The 17,728-nt window shown below is 42.8% G+C and overlaps 1 protein-coding gene across 2 annotated transcripts in view; it reads left to right on the top strand.

Moving 5' to 3' along the window:
• Nucleotides 1–17,728, top strand: part of LOC144773229 (E3 SUMO-protein ligase RanBP2-like) — an 827,846-nt gene that overhangs the window by 541,043 nt on the left and 269,075 nt on the right. The window lies entirely within an intron of this gene.

The raw sequence follows: 17,728 nt of genomic DNA, 5'->3' as shown, positions 1-17,728 counted from the left end.
TTTTGCCACAGGTGTTCGCACCTTTTCATGTCCTAACTATTTCCCCCCACCTCATTCTTCTAAAGAAGAGGAGCCACTCCACCGTCTGGATCTAAAAAGAGTTTTATCATTCAATATTGATTGTACCAAAGAAATCCGGGTGGACGATCAACTCTTTGTTGGATTTTCTGGGGCAAAGAAAGGGAAGACAATTCAGAAGGAAACCATCTCTCAATGGATTTTCCTTTGTATTCTGACCTGCTATGCAGCAGCCATGAAACAGCTTCCTGAAGGAAAATGAGCTTGCTGTACCAGAGCTACTGCTGTTACCAGAGCTACTGCTGCTACCACTGCTTTGGCTAGAGCAGTCCCAGTCCTGGACATCTGTCAGGCAGTTACTTGGGCATTGTTGCACACCTTTGCGAAACACTACAGCCTCGACAGTTCATCCAGTGAGATGAGCATTTTGCCTGTTGGGTCTTCGGGAATTTCTTAGTTTAAAACAGTCCGCAGGCCTGCCTCCTGGGAGTGATTTCTTTGGGATCTATCGTAAGGTAATGAATCTGTGGCTATAATTGTCTATCAGATGAACAAGTAACTTACCTTTGATAATGCTTTATCTGGTATAGACTCTAGCTGCAGATTTCCTACTGACCCTCCCATCCTCCTCGTTTTGCGAACTGTCTTCTCACTTTCAGAGATCCTTTTGGACTTCACAGGTACACTATCTATTCCTTCTCAGCTTGACAATAGTCCAGAACTAAGATCAACGTGCCTGGGCAGCACCTATATAGGCACCACGTACATCACTTCTGGCGCCTACAATGCCAAAGATGCCAGGGAAGTCGAATGACTCCACCTACCGTCACACAAGGGGGATTGCTAAAACATTTCCAGATCCAGTCTGACAGCTGGAAATAGTTTATGGTAGAGAGTCTGCGGCAAGATGTCTCTAACAGATAAAGCGTTACTGAAGGTAATTAAATTGCTCATTGAAGCCTTGGAAAATTAATCCAAGAAATCACAAACCTGTATTCAGGGGATGCCATGGAGAGAACTTAAAATCAGAGGTGCAAATTTTTCTTAAGGAAGTTCTGGGAGACTGGTAGACCCAACTGTGTTTGTTTTGAAAGTCTCCAGGATGCCCTCCAGAGGTCCTACTTGTGCAGAAAAAGGGTCCTGCTACTTTTTAGGTCTCGCGCCTAGCAGTGCACTGTGCAGCAGTGCTCGCACAGTGAGAGACATTTTGTAGGTGAAAAACAGGGAATCTAAGCTGACCTAGGAATCGCACACGCTCGTGCGTGTGCGTTTCCTTTTGAGCTACTCCATTGACCTTTGTGTGCGTCTTTTTATATAAGACTGCATGCAATTGGCCACAGGCGGGCGCATTGCCCCGCCCATGGCCTATTGGTGTCTATTACGCGCTTGGTGCGAGTAATAGACACCAATAGGCCATGTGGTTTCAACTATTGTGCCTAGACACGGGCGCGATAATTGAAAGCACGTCTCGCTGTGGCGTGCGCGCATCACTCGTGACCCTCTTTGTTTTCCCTCTTGACTCTGTTTGAGTTTGCTTTGGTTTTCCAAGGCTTCTACTCTCGCCACTCCCCAGACACCCTTGTTGCTTCCTCAACCTGCCTGCCCCGGGCACGATCTGTTGAGCTTTCTCTCCCCAAGACGTTTTCCATATACCACTGTAAGGATTCTGTCTGTCCCTTCCTCTCTGTGGAGCCGCACAATCTCATCCCTGCCTCGCTCCCCTCGTCTCCTCCCAGAATGATGAAGTCACTCCATGAAAAGCTAGCTTGCTCTATCTGCCTGGAAGTCTACAAGGATCCTGTGACTACAAACTGCGGACACAGCTTCTGCCGAGCGTGCATCGAGCTGCACTGGGATCAGGACCAGCAGGGCCCTGTGGGGGCTGGCTCCGAGAACCCAGACCCCAACCGCAAATATACTGTCCCGCTTCCAGGTGTTCTGAGCTCTTGAGGCCACAGTTCGCCACCAGCATTACCCTGTGCAGGATTAGAGAGGCTGTGGTGCCGGCTCCCAGTCATACCCCCGTATTCGCCAGATCCGCTGTCCTCGGAGCCACAGCCTCTGGAACATTTAGAGCAGATGCATGGGCAGAGTAACCAGGCCTTTGGGCACCCCGTGTCCCCTCTCAGATTGACTATACTCCAAGACATGCTGGTCTGCTCCATCTGCAGAGATGCCTACAAGAAGCCAGTAACCACCCCCTGCAGGCACAGTTTCTGCTGGGAGTGCATGGAGAAGCGCTATGATCACGAAGGACGACTGCTAGGGGCAGCCGGCCAGGACGTAGAGGCCCAAGGCTTTTCCTGTCCCGATTGCTGTGCATCCGAGCCCCAGAGGCCTCAGCTCATCAACAGCGTAACCCTGTGCGATATCACAGGTGATGTGATGAAGTGAGCTCGAGGGGACCCAACAAATCACCCGAAAGGCGGCCTTCGCAGCAACAACCTGTGGTGCACTCACAACGCAAAATAGAGAGTGCCAGGCCCTCTGCCCCCGCCACAGCCACCCGCTGGTGCTGTACTGTATCCCGGAGCAGCGCTGCATTTGCTGCGAGTGCTCAGTGCATGAATGTCGGGAGCACCCCAAGTCCCGGACTAAGAATCAGAGGAGGTGCCAGGAGGTGAGCCTGGGGAAAGAGTGATGAGGAACCAGGGAGCATTTTGAAGCTAGTTTTGGTTTTTGTAACCTGCATGGGTCAGATTGCAAAGGTTGTTTTCAGAGATATTTCAGTCTTATCTCCCTTCATCGTATTGTGGGTTCGCGGTTTTCTTTGTAACGTGCTGTGTCTCGGAGGACCGGCGACAAACAACATTTGCAATGGGTAAGCAGACCCTGGCAGATGGACTCAAAATGCTTCATTGATTCCCCTGCCAAAGAATCGCCTTCCCAGTCATTTATCACAAGCTGTGCTCCGTGTCACTCAGCACTGCACTAAAGAGCAATGCTTCACATTTGTATGCAAATGGGAGACCAAGCTGCACAACTACACAAAGCGGAGATGCCTTCACATAACCAACCTGCGCATAAAATATCCTGCACAGTTGAAGATGCCTATACACAAATGACTCCATATTAAACTGTATTCAAAAAGGGAGCCAAGCCACACAACTAAAAGAGTGGAGATTCCTTAACAACATAAACAACCCACTCAGAAAATACCCTGCACAGTAGAGGGTGCATAAATGCAAATGACTCCATATAAAGCTGTATGCAAAATGGGAGCCAATCCACAAATAAAACGAGGATCTTTCCGAAAATTACAAACAACAAAAACCCTCCAAAAATGGCAGGCAGTACCATTCACAAAATAAACAAATCATTAAAGGAGAACATTCTTCTGCACCAACAGAAGACAAACACCACCACAAGCAAAGAGTCAACGACTGAATAATGTAATAGATGAATACCTTACTAATAGTGCAAATGATCCCATAATAGAAACATACAGGAACGACCCTGAGTCAGGATAATGACAGCTGACAGGTTGGGTGGAGGGCCTCAATTCACGAACCACCACGCAGAGCAATCACTGCATACTGCAGATCTACAGGAATTAATGAGGAATGCTGACCCAGCCCCCTATGGAACACTACTATTAGCCACAAGTCACGCCTCCGAACCAACCAATGACACCAATGTTATTTAGGAAAAAAATTAAGTGGGTGGACCATAACTGCAGGCTGATATCTGCGTATTGAGCCAAGAGGTAACTGTTGAATGTTTGAAGGCATTGGGCTGTTTACTCGCGCTTCCCCAGCATCCGAAGCAGTCCGGCATGGCGGGGCGGGGTCACAGCTACTCTGCAACTGTATGCACCTCAGGATCTGTTTACTACCACTATGATACCATCCCAGAATCAATACAGCGGCACCCATGGCTTCACGGGGAGGACAGAGGGCTGTGAGAGAACCATCAGTGAGATTGCAAGAACCACAGACTAAAGGCGGGTGAGACACTGAAAGCTCGAGCCAGACTCCAGCCTGAAGCTTGGCTCTCGCTCAGCTCGAGGGCCACACATTTCTGTTGGCAAGAGAAAGAGGGTGAAGGAGAGTGGTGCAAAAGTACAAGGCGGGAGGATCATCACTGCTTCTGTGCTGTGAGTACCCCACCCCCGGAGGACAAATAAAGCAGGGCCTGAGACTTATTTTCTGCAAAGAAAACATTTCCCCTGGGGTATGTGTGAGACCACTAAAGTGGGGCCTTTAAGAGGGCCATTTGTCACACACGGTCAGGTAAATTTTTTGTCTCACATACCAGAAAGCTGTAGGTAAAAGCATTTTGAAGCTATTTATACTTTCCTGCCACTCATTTGCATAATCATCTGCAGCTAGCCACGCCATAATCACATACACAAAATGAAACAAGCATTTGCAATGCAATCGGTCTCGCATTTGCGAGAGTTTGAGATATTGTATTGTAAATGATAATGCCTTTTATTTGTGTTTTGAAAACCTGCAAGTGATGCATTAACAAGCACTTTGTACTTATAGTCATTGCTTACGGGAAGCCAAGCTGGCAGTAACTGCTTCTCTTTTACTGCCAGCCTGGCTTCCCGTAAGCAAGCACTATAAGTACAAAGTGCGTGTTTATGCATCGCTTGCAGGTTTTCAAACCATAAATAAAAAGCATTATCATTTGTAATGCCAATAGCTCAAACTCACAAATGGAAGACCTATTGCATTGCAAATGCTTATTTGATAGAATTGTGGGAGGATGACCAGGTAGAGGTGGCTGGAGGTAAAGAAAGGGGTTATTATTCTAGGAGCAGTCCAGAATCCTTATTTTTCCATCTCACCCTGGGCACCTTGCTACGTAGATAACTCCACATTTCCGCTTTTCATTTCTCATTCGGGTCTTGGAGTGAATACTGTCATGCAACACTTCGCCTTACAGCCTCTTGAAGATGATAATTAGAAATGTTATGTGAGAGTTCTCCATTGAAAAGTCTTACGGCAGAATATGCTGTTACCTCATGCATGTTTCAATTTATTATAGAGGGTATCGACTTCTTAAACCACAAATGCTGCTAACCCTGGCCAACCTGAATTATCCGAAATGCTGGAAGCATTCAGGTACCTGATCTAGAACATTATGTTCCAGCCTAGTCCTTCAAAAATTCCCTTACGCCTGGCAAACGGCGCAAAGAAGACATGGGGATATGTCTCATTGTTTTAAGGCTTCCTCTCCAGAAACATTTGTATATTTTGTCATGTAACAGTAGCTCCTCCCTGGTACTGGACTCATTAGCTGTTAATATTTCACAAAATGCCCTGGAGGTTTACAAACCTTGGGGAAAGCACCAGAGAACAACATTTCAGACTCTCCTTTCTGACCTTAACTCCTTACCAATGGTCCTATCTTCTAACCTTTTATCCATTCGTGTTCTTCAGTTTTGCGCCATCTGATTAAATTTTTCTCAAAATATGACTATCATAAGAGCCAATTGACATAAAAACCATCAGAAAAGGATTCCAGTAACATTAGGTCTGGAGTTCAGGAGTTGTATATTCTTGCTTTCTGTGAATCTTATCTGTGAAGACTACCTTAGTTATGAGATTGTACAGCTGTAGAATACCTTAATTTATGATTTGCACCGCCATCTACAGCCCTCCAAAATGACTGTTTTCCTCCATGATCATTGGTAATAGGAGAGGGGAGTGAGAAATTACCGTTTTACTCTGACTGCACACTTTGCCAAAGTCTAGAATTAGGATTGTAGAATGGCTTGATAAAACAGTGGCCTCTTTCCCTCTGATGCACAATGCTCCTCTTGAATAATATCAACTCATATGGGTATTCGTCTGTGAAATTATGCGGACTCTGCATTTCTACATAAACCTGTCTTATTTTGTGGAAGTTGTAGAAATGTAAATGTGAAGGCTGGATTTGAGCCCAGATCTGTGTATTCCAGTTTAAAAATGGGCACACAAGTATATGGTCAAAATAAAAGCTGTCTTTAATTGAGATATAGGGCGCATTCTACATATTTCCACATTCCACTTTTCAACTATAGAAAAGGTGTCCTACAGCATTAGGCACAGTGGATTTTTTTAATAGAAGAAAATTAAATAAAACACATAAGCATGTGCTCATATATATGCACGAGTCAGGACTGTCTTACCAGATATGGGACTGTTGGAAAGTATGAACAGATTTATGGAGAGCTCTAAGCACATTTCCTTCTCCCTTCTTCCGGATTGTTGTATATGCATTTAATCTGCTCACTCATGCCTTCCCTAACCCATTCACTGATGCAGTGTGCATCTTGGTAATTCTCCTGATTGCTACTTTCCCATCTTGATTGCTTCTTCCTCATCACAGCAGCGATATTGTAGCCTTGTATGTTTCTTTCCCCCCTAATTAGCTGAATAAAAAACGCCAAAAAAATACTCTTCTTGCAGAAAAGGAGGAAGAACAACTGTGTAATGGTGAATGTTTTGCAGTAACCTGCTGTGAGCCATCATCAAGATCCTAATGCTTGCTAATCACACCTCCACAACACTCTCATATAAAGGTGAGGAGGAGCAGGTGCCCAGCCTGCTAGACATGTTTAGGGAGACAGAGCACTGACGCTGCCACAGTTTACTGAGACCCTGACCATTGCACTGCATGTCTGCACACTGCACCAGGGTACAGTCTGGTCGGATGTATGACGTTACAACGCATACTTTTACAACGCATACCTTTACAACGCATTTTTTACAATGCAACATCCATTACAACGCATTCCATTACAACGAATTTTTAAAAACTACCTTTACAACGCATTCCATTACAAAGCATTCTACCTTTACAACGCATAACATTACATTGCATGTATGGTAAGTATTGGATAGTGTAGGGGTAAAAATTACTATTCTAACTCCAGGGGGTGCAACAGTAGGGTAAGTGTTGGAAAGTGTAAGGGTACTATGCGTTGTAATGTTATGCGTTGTAATGACATGCGTTGTAGTGGTATGCGTTGTAGTGTCATGCGTTGTAATGGTTGCGCTGTAATGGCATGCGATGTAATGGATGTTGCGTTGTAAAAGTTTCTTTGTAATGGTAGTGCGTTGTAAGAGTTGCGTTGTAAAGATTGTTTCCCAGTCTGGTCAATGCTAGCTCTGAAACAAGGATTCATTTCATGAATTGCACCCAGAGTTTCAATTTGGCATGTTCCAAAGGAATGCCAGCAGTGAGGTTCCGTTTCACCTGACTTTCCTGACACAATGTTTGAGTGGAGTTTTGGAATTGATGGTGTCTACGTGCAGCCCTATCTCACATGAACGATTTTGCCAAATAAAAGATTCTGCCCCAAAAGCGTAGGCCCCGTCTCTCATCCCAACATATGGCTGCTGTTCTCCTTCTCTCTCCACTATCCCTCACCAATTTTCCTGCATCAAAATTGTGCATTTCTTCGCAGTCCTACGAAGTGCCAGCATCTGGTAAATCAGATCCAAATCAGATTTGTAACATTTTGTATTGAAATGAAAGATACCCCCTGTCAAAGAATACTAAAGAACAGCTCGATTTCTAGAGACGGGTAGTACTTTCTGATGCCCCATCTGTTCACCATATTATCCCATTAGGATGTAGACTGCATATCCAGTTTTTTTTTTAGTCTAGTGTATCCCGTCTATTCTGGAGCATGTCACTTTAATGGGATTTTACCTCACTGCAGACATAATCCTGTTTGTTCATGGTCTGATGCTTTCAGCCCATCAGGAAACAGTGCAGTATATTACATCACTGTGTAGTTCAAATATCTGTATAAAACAGGCTATGCCTTCAAGCGAATCACTGAGCAATACATTCTGTTATAACCAGGGAGAGTTTAATATAAGTAAATTGCAGGCTACCACTTTTTAGATGCCCTGGTATTACAAAAAACATTGTTTTGTCTCCACTGTTCAGACATCACCCAAATCACTTGTGTATATTGTCCTCCTTGGCTAAATCCAGATACATTTCATGTTGTATGGACTTCTTGAAGTGACTATAATTGTGCTGTGGGTTTTGGCTAGAGGCAACTCTGGATTTCCACTCTAACGTGTAGCTGTTATTGTGTTAAATATGGCAATTTCAGCATTTGGTATTCTTTATATAAAAAAAATTCTGTGAGGGGTTTGTTATATGGTGTGGTAGTGCAAACTTTCAGTGAAATACTTATAACCCCCTTAAGGACCCTTGGGATTTACCTGTCAAACCCGTAGCTCAATCCTGGGTAGCTGTAGAAATGAGCAGCAAGGCTTACACACAGGAACTGCTGCATCAGTGTTCACACCCTCCTTAGAAAAATGTTTTTTTTCTTTCTCTCCTGTGCGAAGAACTGAATCGCAGAAGAAATACTGTTTCACCTATGGTGGTCATATTGTCCCTGTGAGGAAATGGGGTGTATTATTTAGGTGTGGTTCTGACACCTCACCGTGTAATACACTTACCAACCCCTTTAGTGCCCTTGGGTTTCGTTTGTCAAACCTTCAGCTTAACCCTGGCTCTAAGCAGCAAGGCTTACAGAAAGGAACCACGTTTAAACTTCGTCAAAACAATCGGCAGAAGACATCCTGTGGACTCCGGACTGGTGGCCCCAAGACCTTGGCTCCGTCCCTGAGCCCAAAATGGTGGTAAAAGACCTGGGAGTGAAATTGGACCATGAGCTTGCCCTAAAACAACAAACCAATCAAGTGGTAAGCTCATGTTTTCATGTAATTGGGCTTCTCAGGAGAGTATTCCCTCTGTTACCGGATACCACCAGGAGAACATTGGTCCAGTCATTAGTGTTGAGCAGGCTAGACTATTGCAATGGGTTGATGCTAGCTGCCAATGAGGGGATCTTTGCCAGACTGCAGGTTGTGCAGAATACTGCTGCACGATTGGTTCTAAATGTCCCGCCTCGTACTCCCTCAAAACCATTGCTGACCAAACTCCATTGGCTTCCAGTGAAGCAGAGGGTGATGTTTAAGATCTGTTGTGTCATCCACAAATGCCTCATTGGAAAAGGTCCTGGTTACCTTACTGAAAAATTAATTCCTTACGTTCCATCTAGATCTCTGAGATCGGGAGATCAGGAATTGTTATGTGTTCCCAGGGCCTTGAAGGCAAGAAAGGGGGGGAGGGCCTTATCAGTAGCTGGCCCCAAGTTGTGGAACCAACTCCCGAAGGAAATTAGAGTATGTAGGGAACATTTCCCTTTTAGAAAAAAACTTAAAACATTTCTCTTTAATTATTAGTTGGCCTTGTGTGTACTCAATAAATCACGACTAGTTTCTGTCCCTCAGATGCTGCCAAAGGCGCGGAGATACTCCTTCGGGAGTCGATTCCCAGCACCATTCAAATAAAATAAATAAACAAGACTAAAAAATCCAACACCAATTTATATAAATAGTTTGTATTTTTATAAGAATTTAGACACTTCAATGAAAAAGATCCACCGCAGGGTTCCAAAGATATAGATTTTTCAAGTAATAATAAATCCGTGATATTTCACTTCACTGCAAACAAGCCTTGTCAAATTCAACAAAATAGACACTTGGAAACATTTTCCAAAGAAAACTTAGGTAAGTGTCAATGCAGTCTGTTAGAAGTACTTGGGGCGACTAACTCCAGCAGGGAGCTAGTCAGAGGGCCTCAAGAAGTTACTTTCTGGAGCAGTCCTTCTGACAGGTCCAACCACTTTATCCACATGGCAATGAATTCCTATAGAGTTGTCCTGTTGCAAGGGATGAAGGATGCTGAAGATGCTCAAAGGAGGCTGTGGAGTCTTCCTGCAGAGATTCCTTGGTCCATGAAGGTGGTGAGGGGGCCCTGGTTGCAGGGTTGGCATCTCACAAAGTCCTCTACAGTCTGGACTACCAGTCGCCTGTTGTCACGGTGACAGGGCAATCCTTCCGGTGTCAATAACTTGCCTTCTGAGGGTACCTGCAACTCTCCAACAGCACTTCTGGGCTCAGTGAACTCTGGTGCAACTCTCTGCATTGGGTCTTGGTCCTCGGTGGTGCCCGGCGGCGGCAGTAGCGGCCTGAAGACTTTAGGCTACCAACTTGTCCCAGCAGGCTTCTTCCACTGTATGTTCCTGTGCTCTAAACAGGAGGCCAGTCAGCAGGCCCTTTGAATGTTCTTAGCTTGACTGGGTACTAGAGATGATTTCTCTTTGAGCAGGACATGTCCACAACAGTCCCTCTCTTTGCTAACCACCAGGTGGGGCAGGTGCAGTACTTGTCATTGTCGCTTCACTTTGCCGTCCCCTCAGTGCAGCCTTTCTTCAGTTCTTCTTCCGAGTCGGTCGAGATGTGAGGTCTGGGTGACGGGGGTGCCTTCTTTATGCTCAGAAAGTGCCCACAGGGCAGGATGCAGTTGGTAGCCAATGGGCTACTAGGTTCCCTCCCACCTGGTGACCACTTTCTGTGGACTGTGGCATCTAGCTATCTCGGGATGTACCATTCTGCCAACTTCCCTCTAACTGGATACAAGGGTGCCATTTACTGGAGACTTGCAGGCAAATTACCCATTTCCAATTGGGTACAGCCAATTCGACATATACTTAAAGGTTGGGGCTCCTGCACTAAGGTCAGGATAGCAGGCCTCAATGCACTCGGAGTACGAAAAGAGGCATTTTCTGACTGGGAGATTTTTATTTCATACAGTTATTTTACTTATTGTGTTACGGGGTAAGGCTCTCAAAATTATTGACCTGCAGTTCCCAGGTTTGTTATAATTATCATATATTTTCAATTCTAGGGGTATCCTCTTTCTTACAATATATATGTTTATTTAGCGAAAAGTGTCAAATATAGGTGCATATTTTTTAATGTCATTATTTGTTGCAACGTGATTGTCTGCTTGAACGTATTCATACTTTGAGTGGATCGAATTCTCTTTTTCCAATGATTGATTCATTTACAAAGTTTCATAGAAGCTGATAACTTCACTTTTTGTTTGTTTTTAAACAATAGGAATGGTTTCACAGAATGTAAGCAAATGAAAGGGTGTGAGGGCCTTCTGCTAATTGTTTATTCTGAAAATGTTCAGCAATATTCCGAAACAAGATCTAAACTTAAGAGCCGAGAATAATCGGTTAGAGAGGTTCCTACCAAAGACTTGAGTCCACAGAGCAATATACAGTCGTAATCACCTTCCTTCACTGAAGGCTACAAGTAGGTATTTCTAGCCTTCGCTTGATGGACTTATCTTCCTGCTTTCCAATGCAAATGAGAAACCTGTAGTGTTATTTTTCTAAACATTGCTTCTCTTCTTCAGAAGATGATATGAACCATCATGGTAACTCAATATTGGCCACTTTTGTTTCTGGCTTTAGCTTAGCTAAATGTAAAGGGGGAGGGGGGAGAATATCCGTATTAATAAGCCTTGTGATGTAACCACAATGTTACAATATTTTTTATTGTTAACTCTCTTAATAAGTATCATTGCCACTATTCTGCTTGTCTTTACAGTAGTTACTATTCACATTGTATGCACTAGCAAAGAGTTTTGATTTTGAATACCTAATAAAAATAAATTCCTGGTTTCGTAGTATTCTTCAGTGCGCCTTACCGTCATTAAAGAAGGTTTGGATTCCTCCAACTATCCCTGTGATATCTCACAGGGTTAATCATTACCTAGAAGGTATTTCATTCAAATAATGGTTGTTGGGTTGCCAGGCGATCGCAGTCCATCAGGCTTTTTATTTCTGGTTGACAAACTGACGCAAAATTCTTAGTGGCACGGGATTCTAGAAAGCCTAACACTGCACTTTTATGATTGAAATCCAGAAAACGTTATCAGGTTGCCTGTTTTGTTGCACTACTGCTTTTCTAAATTCCTTAATTCTTGTGTGTATCAGTTTGAACGGTTATGCCACCCTAATACACCACACATGATCTCACATGAGATCGCAGATGACGTAATCAATTTTTTACAGATCCATTTGATTAAAATGAAAGTCCGCTGTAGTTTTATTCAAAATTAACAAATATTGTCTTGGTCACTAAATGCTTTTTTTCATCTTGAATACCACTACACACCTCTAGATCTCTTTCCCAGGCAGCATGTATTTGTATATATAATCTGGTGTTTCCTTGGCAGATGAAGGGAAGGGCTAACATTAAAATAGATTATTGAGCAGTTTAGAACATTGTACAAACGCATGTTGCTTTCTGTTGCGATTAAAATACCCTCTGCTCTGTATGCAGCCTTAATAAACCAAAAATGTCTAGATCACAAATAACAAAAAAGCAAACTTGTGGTCAGGCACAGGGTTCAGGACTTTAAATCTTGATTATGGCTAAAGCTATGTTTAGAATTAAGCTTAATCCCTGGGATAAGATTGGTATTATCTTCATTATTTGGTTTAGTGTTAATTAATTGCGTCTTTTGGGATTATGTTTTTGATGATCTAACTATGTAATTGTAGCTGTGGCATGTATCTTTCAGTATCTTGCTTTCAGTTGAATTTGATTGATGTACATATGACAGCTGAGGTGCGATGTCCTTCTGCCAAAAAATGTTCAGTCCCATATCGGAAATTGAAGCATAATCTCTTGATTTGTCTTTTAGGATCAGCGTTGTACGTGTAAACTGCCAAAATGGCTTCTTGCAAAATAAACGAAAAAACAAAAAGAAGACACAGCCAGAGATCCTTTTGGCTTACATGCATCTACAAAATGCTCGTTTTAAAAATATAATTTTAATCACAGCAATTTAATAAGACATTTTTCCAAGGAGCCTCTTAAACACTGCGTAATTTAAGGGATGGTTACAGGTGGTGGGCATTAAGATTATTTTATTTTTTCAGCAGATGTGAACTAAAATAAAGAAAATAGATGGTTGAAAAAGATGCAATAGCTCTAACACAGGGAGGAAAGCATCAATGAAAATTTAACATGCGAGAGTGAGATAAAAAGACAGGTAATGTGGATGGCGGAAGAAAAAGGCTTGTGGATCAAAACTAGGCAGTGCTGGTATTTGCACCTGTATTTGGTAGTCCCTGCAGTGGGCCACAGACTAAATCAGTCAATCTAAAGAGAATTTCATTGAAACTTGACTTTGGGACAGTCCTAGCAACTTAAGTAGCTAACTGTAGTGCATTTTTGAGATGATTATGCACACCAAGTAAAAGGGACACACCACCTGCTCTGTGTACGTATTGTATTATTTCTTTAGTGCACTCCTACTTCTTGCTGAGAACACAAATAACTGACAAAACAAAATGAGTGACGCCATTTGTAGTATGTGAAAAGGAGGCGAATATTGGTTGAAGTCTCATGTATTACTTTTTTGTTTTGGCATTGCGTCTAAGGCCTGAAGAGTGTGCTCCAGACTTGACGCTGTGGCATGTAGACTTCTCTCGCCCAATGATTTTAGTTTAAAGAAATGCTGGTGATTGTTGTTGCTGTAGTGGCAATAGGCAGCCATTGTGACTTTTTCCAGGCAACTTGAGATATATGACCTCGGGTTACCCCTCTGTTGCTTTATCATTCTGCTGGAATTATTAATTCCTCCTCTTGTCTGATATTTTGTGGCACCTTATGCAATTGTTGTTAAATGTCTTTTGTTGAGACCTCTTCAATATAGTTGCTGCAGCAGAATTTTTTTTTCCGCTTGTCTAGTTGATAGAACATGGCAAGATTTGTGTTTACTAATTTTCCAAGATCTGGTTGTGGTTTTTGTGTCCTCGATTGAGATTTATTTAGCTAGAGGTCACTTGGCCATTCTTTTGGTTGCTCATTTGATCTTAATAATTTGTTACATTTTGATGTTGAACGTGGCTCTAGCCCAGAAAAATGTGATTAATTAGGTAGTAATGTAGAAGGAATTGCAGTTTAACTTGTGACTTAGTTGTTGAATGATTGACCGTGCAGGTCAATGTTCTGGAGATTGCTCTGATATTGTTTCTCTTGGCAGTGTTGAAGTAATGGTGGTAAGCAAAATCTGTAGATAAATTAGTTTACTTGGCACAGAAGGCAGAGTAGAGACTTTATTGACTTCGGTTGGAGTGTGGATGCGTGAGCACAAGGGGTAACGAGAGGCAGAGGGAAGGTGGGGTTCAGGTGCACCATTGACAGCTAGTTATCTGAGGAATATGTGGGGAAGGCAGGAGAAAATAAATGAAGGAAAGATTAGAGTAAGGATCATTGATAGTGTAGGTGGTTGGAAAGGTTTTAGGTTCTGTAGGTGGGACAGTCTCCGTCTTCTAGGGCAGATTATGTGACTAAGTGGTGGGGGACAGAAATCATTAGTGAGGTGCATCCTGTTTATTTAATCCCAATGCGTATGAACAAAATATATTGCACCAGTTAAGCTCTTTTTGAGTAAGCTGCGAGTAGGTTCCCTCTCTTTGGGCCCAGAGTTAACAGCTGCGATCGTCTAGTGGATGTCTTTTTCATCATGCCCATGTTTTAAGAAAAGCTCAGCTAAATGTGTAGTATCAACTGATCATCTAATTCTAGTTTTATATTGAAAGATTCACGTATGGATCTTTTAGACTGTGCGCCCAATATCCGATAGATTACATGAGCATCTTATCCTATAAAAGAGCTTCAATGAATTACATTTTATGTAATTGTGTCTGAATTTCTTACTGTTTGCAGTGCTAAAATAAATAGAACAATTTCCACATCTATTGTCACTCTTTTTCTGGCTCAAGGCTCATTAGTATTCATTCTGGCAATGATCTTTATTAGATGAAAAGTTAAGGTACCGCCATTAAAAGCCTTGCTCTTCTAATAGGGAACATAAGCAGCTGATTTACTTGCAGCAGCTATTTCCACAGAGACGGCATCAGAGAGGCCAGTTCAACAGCCCTCAGCTGCTGTAAGGAAGCACAAACTAACACAAAGGAATGACTTTCTCACTCCCACTCTTTCTTTATCCAGATGGCGATACCATATTGCAGAATAGAATGTAAAAGAAGAGATTGAAGGGGGATGAAAATTATGCGAAACACTTACTTATACCCTCAAAGGCTTGCCTATATATTTCATCAACTGCAGCGGCCTTTGACACGGTAAACCATTATATCCCACTCTGCCGCCTCAGAGATGCAGGAGAATAGCCTCCTACCTATCAAATAGGACTTTCACGGTGGAGCAGGGAGAGGCAAAATCCAAACCTTTCAGCTCCCCGTGCGGTGTTCCACAGGGGTCGTCACTAAGTCCCACTCTATTCAACCTATATGTGGCACCCCTGGCGGCAATAATAAGGGATTACGGCTTTACCCCAGTCTTACGCCGATGACACACAAATCATGGTGTCTATTACTAATAACATTAAAGAGGCGGCCGAGAAATTTAAGAAATGCATGCTACACATTTTTCAATGGATGTAGGGCAACTGCTTGAAACTAAATGGAGATACAAGTGAAGTCATGCTGATGGGGACAGACATGCAAGTCTGGTCTCAGGAATGGTGGCCGGATAGCTTGAGCCAACGTCCCTCCCCAGTTAACAAAGTCCGAAATCTGGGAGTCCTCCTGGACGACAAGCTCACATATGAGGCATAAACAAACAAGTTAGCCTCTTCCATCTGGTGCATTCTTAAAATGATTAGAAAACTCTTACCTTTCATTCCACAAGATTCGCGCAAGACAGTGGTTACTGCACTGGCGCTGTCTAGGTTGGACTTTGGAAACGCGTTTTATGCGGGGATTCAGGTCAAGCAGCTAGCAACATTACAACGTCTACAAAATACAGCAGCCAGGCTGGTGCTAGAGATTCCAAAATTTGAACAAGTAGCGCTCAGATTAAGAGGTCTTCACTGGCTGCCAATTGGCAAAAGAGTTAAATTCAAATCCCTCTGCCTCATATACAAGGCCCTCCATGGAACTGGCTGTCAGTTCCTGAAAAGTCATTTGAAATGGTATGAGCCCTCCAGATCCTTGAGATCCAGCCATCAAAAAATGGTTCAGGTATCTAGATTTAATCGGGTACGATGGGGTGGGAGAAGTTTGAGACTGCATGCAGCCAGGATTTGGAACTCGCTCCCAATGTCAATCAAGAACAGCCCCTCTTTGCTCTCTTTTAGAAAAGAGATAATCGGTATTGAGATAAATATACGGTTATTGAGTACATATTAAATGTTTTAGCAACTCTAATGTAAGGAAAATTAATGTGCACCATTAAATTGCAAGGCATCTATTTTCGCATGCCAATTGTAGAAAGCATTGAAAGTTTCTTCACTTCAACATTGGGATTGCTCATTATCAATAAAAAGTGTCTACCATTTCGTGTCTAGACATCCTTTTATGAATCCGTGGCTTTGGCAGTGGCTCACCGGAGAAGGAAGGAAGATCTTCATCTTCTCCTGTCCTAATTAACAAAAGCTTCATCATGTAAAAAAAAAAATCACAACAAGATTTTCAAACAAGGAAGCATGTTTTGCATTTACATAAATCTCTCGACAACGTTAAAAAATGGAGGATGCTTTCAGCTTTTTCCCCCTTCCTTGTCTCCTTTATAATGTATATGTTGCATGCAATCTAATATGGACTTGACAATTACGCTAGTTTCTCATAAATTGATTAATAGGTGAGAGGAAGAAGTTAAGTATCCAAGATCAACTTTGTATAGTCATTACTACAACATAAAAGACTATAATTACAGCTGGGACATAATGTTCTAAAAGCATCAATAATGTATAGATGGAGAGGAAAATCAAAATAAGGCATAATGTTGTCCAGGGCTAAGCGAAGCAGCAAAAAGGATTTGGCATTGTCACTGCTAGTGCCAGTTGTTGATCCCCTGTTTGGGTATTCTATTTGAACAGATAGTGTGGGGACAAACAGATTTTAGACTATATTAAAGGCACCATCAAGGGTAGCAGATTGTCCTTTAGTTTCCAACTTGTTCCTCCTTTGCCTGGAACTGGCAATATCCATTAGTGTTTTTTTTCTCTTATTGACTTTGGTACTTTTCATCATCATGGACTTCTTTTTGGGCCTTCTGGCAGACTTGCTAAAATGCACATCTTACCTTGAGCATCAAGCATAACGAAGATAGTGATGCATTCACAAGCTCCAATCAAATACCACGTCGGTACACAATGTAGGTGAGTAGGCTCTGCTTCCTATGGTCACCCCCACTTTTTGCTGTGATTCTCTGGTTTTTCGACTTTAATGTGGCTGTGGGCTGGTAATCAGACCCACAGCACAGCTGTTCTCTCTCTAAATTGATACCATGTACTTTAGGTACATACCAGATTGGTTACTGGGTCACTCTTGTGAGCCCCTGTATAGTGTACCATAGGTACCCAGGGCATAGGTGTACCCTAGGCCTACCAAGGGCTGCAGCATGTATTGTGCCACCCCTGGTTTGCCTTACAAACTGACACCACAGGTCTGTTCACACAGCCTGGGTAAGGTGGTGTAATCACCCCTTACTTAGATATAGTATACCTATATCTACCTTTATATATAGACACATATACACCTATAAGCCACTCCTATGGTAGGCCTCGACAATCCTGAAGGCAGAGTACTTGGTTTTATGTGAGAGGGTGCCCTAACATGAGCTGAGTCCCTCTGCAGCTTTCGAAACAATCTCCTTATAGCTGTTCTATGATATAGCCATACCATATACTCTTAAGTGCATTATAATCCTCGCGGTTAATGCTAACTTTGGTTTGGCTTTATCAAAACATGTTGTGTAAGGTGTCAAACACTTTGGGATACTACCACCCCACCCCCGCCAATTCTGGCAGCCTTCTAGAGGGAAAAGACATGTTAGTTACTGCTTTTCCC

Source organism: Lissotriton helveticus, chromosome 8, assembly GCF_964261635.1.
Source record: "Lissotriton helveticus chromosome 8, aLisHel1.1, whole genome shotgun sequence".
Lineage (NCBI taxonomy): Eukaryota > Metazoa > Chordata > Amphibia > Caudata > Salamandridae > Lissotriton > Lissotriton helveticus.
Note: the sequence above shows the minus strand (reverse complement) of the source record. Positions and strands in the feature narration are given on the sequence as shown.